Raw genomic sequence first — 7,594 nt, forward strand, 5'->3', positions numbered from 1 at the left:
CAAAGGGAACAAAACACATAACTGACAATGAAACCAAAGCCTAACAGATTTAATTAATGTGAATTTAAAACAAACAAACGCATACCTTTACTTCCGATAGAAATTTAATAAAGGAATATAAGAATGCTTGTGGTCTTGCCAATGTTATCATTAAGTTTTTTGAAACTCTACTGAAAAAAATGTAGGCGTAAGATACCAAATGAACATTCAAACTCATGAGTTGAAAAATAAACTGAAAATGTCAAGTCAAAAAACCGAGAAGACTGAAAGGCAAACATCAGTATACAAAACACAACATATAAAAACTAAACACTGAGCAAGACGAATCCCACTTTTGGGGGTGATCTTATGTGCTTTGGAAAGGTAAGCAGTTCCTTCTCAACATGTGGCTCCCGTCATTATGTAACATACCATAACGTGAAGCCGAGATATAACCAGGTTGGCAAATTTTAACCATCTGCATAGTTTATATCAATAAACGGGGATGCCGTTATTTAGCGAAGAGATAGCAAATCAACGCCTTAAAATATATCTATCTAAATGGCATCTTTCCATGAGTATACAAAGTTTTCATGAATAGATGAAGTTTACAATACGTTAAGTGAAAATGCACCGAAAGAAAAATTTTAATGGATTCCACGACAGAATTGCCATTAACACCAAATTCTCTGAAGGGAAAACATCACAATATAATTAAGAAGACATTGGAGTTTTATTCGGCATGAAAATACTGTAAAAGAGCTGTTAAAAGCCATATGATTTTAACTTGCAGTGCATGATATAAATTGAAATGAAAGCGATGCTCATTCAACGGTAGTGTCTGGAAGCGCCAATATGTAACATAATGTATCAATATTACCATGTAACTGAAATGTCTTTATTTGTGGTCGTGTCTCTAAATGGCTTGCTGTGTCAAAAACATTTATTCCTCATCTATTTATCATATTCTCGTAAACGCCAAACGACGTATTTTAAATGAATAAAGAATAATTACAATATACGAGCATTGTTTGAAAATTTATAATTGATTTGTATAATTACTAATTTTAAATTCGTGAAGCATTTTATTTACCCCTCTAGTATTGAAAATGTAAAGGTTATTGACTATTTCATAAAACACTCACAGTATTGCGGGTAGAAAGTTCAGCATTTTTTCATGTGTTCATTTGTTATCAATTAAAATGTTAACACTTTGTTATATTTTGTTTTTACCTTTGTCTCAAAGAACTATATGTGTAGATGACAATAAAGTAAAAATATTTAATATATGAGAAAGTGAGAGAGGCACTCTTTTGCAATTTGCATATTATTTGTCATTCTGGTATTAGCCAAGCTGGCAAGAAAGGTACATATAATAAACTTCGAATACAGCTATAAATATTACTTTATAAAAAGAAAGAAGTTATTCAACAGATTTAACAAATTATAGTCCGAAGTATGTGTTCCTGATTTCGTATAACGAGACCCGTGCAATCGCTGGTCAGTTTGATTGTGCAGAGACATAACAACAAAGTAGTGCGGACTCCTTGGTTGGTGGTATCCTTGGTGACGATCAGTCCACCATCATTGCCGTCTTCCCAGCGTTTGTTAAGATACTAGGCATATAACTCGGTAAACTAGAATAAAACATCGTTAAAAAGATTGTTACATGTGGGTGACCAATTAACAAGTAAAATTGTTGATCCTACCAAATTGGTCCTTTGTGTTTTAGGCAGTCAAATAACGAAACGCACTTTTCTTTCAAAGATTTTTATCATAGACATTACAAAATAATATAGTTTTTACTGCTCTCGACCTACTTATCCTTGAAACATTTTTCAATCAAATGTTTATGAAATATCAATTCAAACATTTAAGTATACTGCTAATGCCCTTGTCTGTTTAATACACTGTAATCTACACTGAGATGAACTAGGCTGATTTGGAAAAAATATTTACTGCTTCTTTGTTGTAGCTTTGAGAATAAAATTCCATTCTTATATATCGCGTTGGAAAGTGTTAAACTATATTTATATCTAACCCTGACATATATAGTTGAAATCAGTATTTTGACCTATAATGGTTTACTTTTACAAATTGTGACTTGGATGGAGAGTTGTCTTATTGGCACTCATACAACATCTTCTTATATCTATAAATAGTGTACATATTAAATTATTTCAAAAATGCATTTAAATCATTAACGAACTTCGTTACATGTACTTATCAACATGATCAATTTTAGTAGAAACTTTTAAAAATAAAAATAAAGATAGTTTGTGTACTGCTTTACATTGTCAGTGGTGAAAATAAATATATTGAAGATAAATGTATTGTATTGCCGACAGTGTTATCACAAACGTTACGGGTAAACAAATATTGTTAACTTGATTCAAAAGGTAGAAGCGATGGCAGATGGTCCTGCTTGTACGGACACGTTAGATCCGATAACCATGTTAAAGATATGTTTATTATAGAACCCAATCGAATCTCTGAGAATCAACAATCCTGTCCTTATATAGTATTTCCTCTTTTGTCAAGTAACAGTCCAAATTTCTCAATATCTGATTAAAATACAGCTCCTATGTCCAGGCTTCGCTTACAAGGATCTGAAAAGACTCGATTCTACTTTCTATTCTGTTGAAAGTCTTAATTCATCTATTAGCCAAAGGCAATTCAGCCTTTAAATTCAAATTGTTGAAGATACGTATCGTTACGACAAACCAGAATATCTCGAAAGGAGCGTTGTCAGATCAGTGTAAGACACTAAATATGTAATTCAATCAGATTGAATTTCGTCTTACCAGTCGGACCATTTTGCAGTTCCTACTAATGTGGTGCATCTTGTCTTAAACAATATGAAGTATTTGCAAGTAAACGACAAGCAAAACAGAGGCGGAAGATATTTGGTATTCAATCTCATAAATTGATGACAAACTGACAATAGCATGCCAAAAAAAAAAGAAAAAAGAAAACGACAAAGAGACAAACCATTGTATACAAAACACATTATAGAAAACTAAAGTTAGTCTGAGGAACACAACCCCTACAAAAACCGGGGATAATCTCAAGTGTTCCGAAAGGGTGATCCTATTCCACACGTGACAACCGTCGTGTTGACAAAAATACTGAACTCCGAGGAAAATTCAAAAAGGAAAGTCCCCAATCAAATGGCAAAATAAAAAAAACAAACACATCAAACGAATGGATAACAACTGTCATATTCCTGACTTGCTATAGGCATTAAATGTCTTTTATGAATTGCTTAGAATTTTAGTTCTTTTTAAATTAGATTTCGCACATACCCAACATCAACTTATTGCATAAAAGTTTCGACGGACTCGGACTTGCTCCGTTTGGACTTCATGCGATTTTTTCCATATATTTTTTATCTTTTTTTGTATATTCTTTTTTGAGTTATAAGTATTGAGGATCTGTATGATGATATAAACTACATTTGCCTCTAATTTGATATCAGAAATCAAGCTTTGCTGGTCAAAACAATTTATTTGCACATAAAATAATTGATTTAGACAAGTTTATCGTCTTGTGTTTTTATTTACTCTGTCGATCGCATGATCAAATTTATATGTCGTCTGTCATTTAAGAAAAATAGTTTGGTAAAATATATTAACAATTTTTTATTGTTGTAAAAGAAATTTTAAAAGTCTATAACCTCAAAAACGTGAGAACACCAAAAAAATGCAGTTATTGAATAATATTATTAAATAATTTTTTAAAAAGAAAGGATGCATCAAATTTATTAAATATGTATGGAAAAAAAGTAAAATAACAACCAAAAAAAACGAACTCCAAGGAAAATTCAAAACGGAAATTCCCTTATCAAATGGCAAAATCAAAAGCTCAAACACCTCAAACGAATGAAAAATATCTGTCATATTCCTGACTTGGTACAGACATTGTGTAGAAAATGATCGATTAAACCTTGTTTTATAACTAGCTTATCCTCTGGAAAAAATGAAAACAACACGTTATACATTTCAGGCGTGCGAAGCGCATTTCGGGATTTACCTTCATCTGGAACGCTCAATGCCAAATATTTGAAAACCGAGGATTTATAAGAACCGAAACAATTGAAGAGCTTTACGAAACTGTGTGGATCATTAGAAAGGAATCAGATCGTTCCTAATGATATTCATAAAAAAAATAGAAACCCAAAAATATCATCCAATTTGGTTTAAACGCTCAGTAGATTTAACATTCAGTGGCAATAAATACTAATTTGATATCAATATTAACACCACTTTGTCCTAGATCTAAACGCTATGAAGAACTTTTATCGTGTTAGTTCATTAGGCAACACTCCGCAGGAAGACATGTCACCCTACCAAGACACTTTCTCAACCGAATAATAAATATTTGTTCTTACCCCTATACGACACGTGCTTAGCACAGAAACACCACTCGAAATACTCAATTTTAAAATAGTTGGTTTGACCCAAGGGAAACCAACCAATACCCTCCCGCACCTGAGAACACCGAGGCGGTACATAACGTTTTGACAAATACTGTATACTCTTCCGTAGCACATGAATTAGCCCCAGGTTTGTGGTTTTGTTCGAACGACAAAAACCCGCGTCTGGCGTACACAAATTTAAGCCAGGTATTTATGTTGAGATAATTTTCTACTTTTAACTGTCTTATATCAATATATATCACCTGTAACCAACAAAACACAAGCTACTGCAAGACATGTATAATCCAAAAATTCAAATTGAATATACATGTATAATCTGAAAATAACAAACTACTAGCCACTTTTCTGGTCTACAAAAAGTCAGCTTCTAATAAATTATATTCTGAAACAATATAACACAAGGTGTTGCAAAGCCTTTTAAGGTTAAATAATAATAGTATACCGATGTTCGAAACTCATAAATCGATAGAGATAAAAACAAATCCGGGTTACAAACTAAAACTGAGGGAAACGCATCAAATATAAGAGGAGAACAACGACACAACAAAGGCACAACATTAAAATGTAACACACACAGAAACGAACTATAATATAACAATGGCCATTTTCCTGACTTGGTACAGGACATTTTAAGAAAAAAATGGTGGGTTGAACCTGGTTTTGTGGCATGCCAAACCTCCGCTTTTATGGCAACGTCAAACACAACACCAAAACGACAACATCACATGACAGGACCACAATACAAATAAAACGCTATTGTTTGATTAAATATTAAGGTCATAATTGGTTTTCTGGTGTATCATTTTCCAATTTGTTAACGCCATTTTTTGTTTTTTTGTTTTCCTATTTGCATCGTCTCTCCTTTTTTAAACGCACGTGTGAATATTTTAGCAATCCGCTACCCACCTGCTGCTAGTAATGAACAATAATGTAACCTATTAATGTTTGAACGATAATTTTTGATTAATTATACATGTAATGTGTCCACAAACGAAAACGTCTTAGTGACAAAAAGAAGAACACAGAGACGCTGAAGAAATAAAAAAAAGCCAAAATAAAAGACAAAAATATGTGTATTTTCTTTATAGCGCTACCAGTTGTGTCTCTCCTTTGTCGTGACAAAACGTGTTTCACTTTCAAAATTTCATACTTAGTCAAGTTTCGGTCAAGTTAGAAAATGTACATATTCGATGGTTTGCGAATTTGATGATGTCTTATGGTAAGATAAGATTCAATTAAAAATCCGCTTTTGCCTGATGCTTAATCGCTCAATTTAACTTTACAATGTCTTTTATGTAAGTAACAATACGGATTTCACATGTGGAGCAGAATCTGCTAACCATTCCGGACAACTGAGCTCGGTTCGTGTTGCTCAGTCTCTAGTTTTTTATGTTGTGTTTTGTATACTGTTGAATGTCTTTTTAGGTTAATTTTTGTGTTTGCCATAGCGGCGTATATTTGTCTTCGACTTATAAGTTTAAACATCCCGGTGTTATTTTCGACTTTCTTTTTCAGGTACGAACAAACAAATATGTGAACAAAACAGTTCCGTCGACATGCAAAGTAGCAATCATATGGTATTGGTATGCATTTCCAAGGACATGTATCTATTTACCACGCTCAGAAACAGATTCTACTTATAAATACATCCTTGGTTTTCAAATGTTTGAGATGGTGAAGCTTAATCATAGTATCATTTGATGACAGTGTGTGATTTACGACAGTAAACACTTCTGTAGTAAGATGAGATACTGAAACACTGTAATGATACAACTGTTACTTGATTTCTTCTAAATTGATGATGTTAGATGCTTTTTTTAACATATCATTTGTCAATGAGGTTAAAAGTTTATATCCATTTGCGAAATTACCATAATGAGTATGTGCCATGACACACCCCCGTCATCTTAGATGCAAATTATACACTGTAGAATCAACCTTTAAACATTATGACTGATGACCTTAAACACAAGAAAACAAATACGACTTCCACCATTAAGAAATAAGACATTAAGAGACTAGAAATAAAGTTTTAAAAAGTTTTCCCAAGCGTACTCCAAAAACAACACAATAATTGGACATGAACTAATTAAAGAAATATTTTTAAAAAGGTCCAAGATCAAACACACAACGCTAATGATTTGTACGCGAGACACGCGCATTTGTCTGCATCAGACTCGTTAGTAGCGCTCGAATCATGACATGTTATGTTAACACATAAGTGCTGACTACTGGGTTGTTGGAACCATTGGAGATGAAACGTTCACATGAAGCGGTATAAGTCTATAAAAGCACGGATGTATCCAGGAGGAAATATAAAATCATAAGCTGAACAATGAAACACACCATTACTAAATTAAAAAGACTTAACAACAACAAATAAAAAAAAACTACAAGAATAATTAAAGACGGGGGAAAATGAATGCCACAAAATATCGGGATGAAGTCGGACGCTCTAGGTGGTTAAACGTTGTCTTCTTTAAAAGTTACGCTCAACGCGTTATAAAGCGTTGAACTATAGCAGAATGGAAGATGTTTCAAGTCTTATCTAAAGACATTACCATCCGTGAAGCATTGGTACATGTTAATTCTCTTATCCTAAAATATCACTGTATTTGAAAACTTTAAAAAAGCACATGTATTGCTAACATCGACACATGACGTATTACGTGTTCGTCCTTGTTATTCCTTGTTAAACCACAATTAAAAGCTTTTAAAGCTGAAAGTATTCATCCAGACTTCCAAACAAAGATTTTTTAAGGACATAATGTGAGTGATTTCGGTGGTTCCCATAGTAAATGGAATGTCTGCTTGTATCAGTTTGTTCATCCGCAATTTTTTTACCACGGCTTGACAGGATTCGACCGACAAGAATTTATGCTTTTGCTTTTTGAATATTTCATCTAAGTAATATGTTAATTTCCAATACAAAAAAGGACTCCATATTTTCTGCTAATTTCAATATACAAATAAGAAAATGAGGTACGATTGCCCATAAAACAACTTTCAACCAAGTTTTTCAGTTTACTTATCTGAAAATCCGTGAAATAAAAAAGACATGACTAAATCTTTTAAATTCAACCAAACGTCTACACAATTTTTAAAAGACTTATATCTAACTTGTATTTTAAAAAAGGATAGACAAGACCCTTACTGATAGAAACTACACCGACGTTG

The sequence above is a fragment of the Mytilus californianus genome, unplaced genomic scaffold (genome assembly GCF_021869535.1).
Source record: "Mytilus californianus isolate M0D057914Y unplaced genomic scaffold, xbMytCali1.0.p SCAF_11, whole genome shotgun sequence".
NCBI lineage: Eukaryota > Metazoa > Mollusca > Bivalvia > Mytilida > Mytilidae > Mytilus > Mytilus californianus.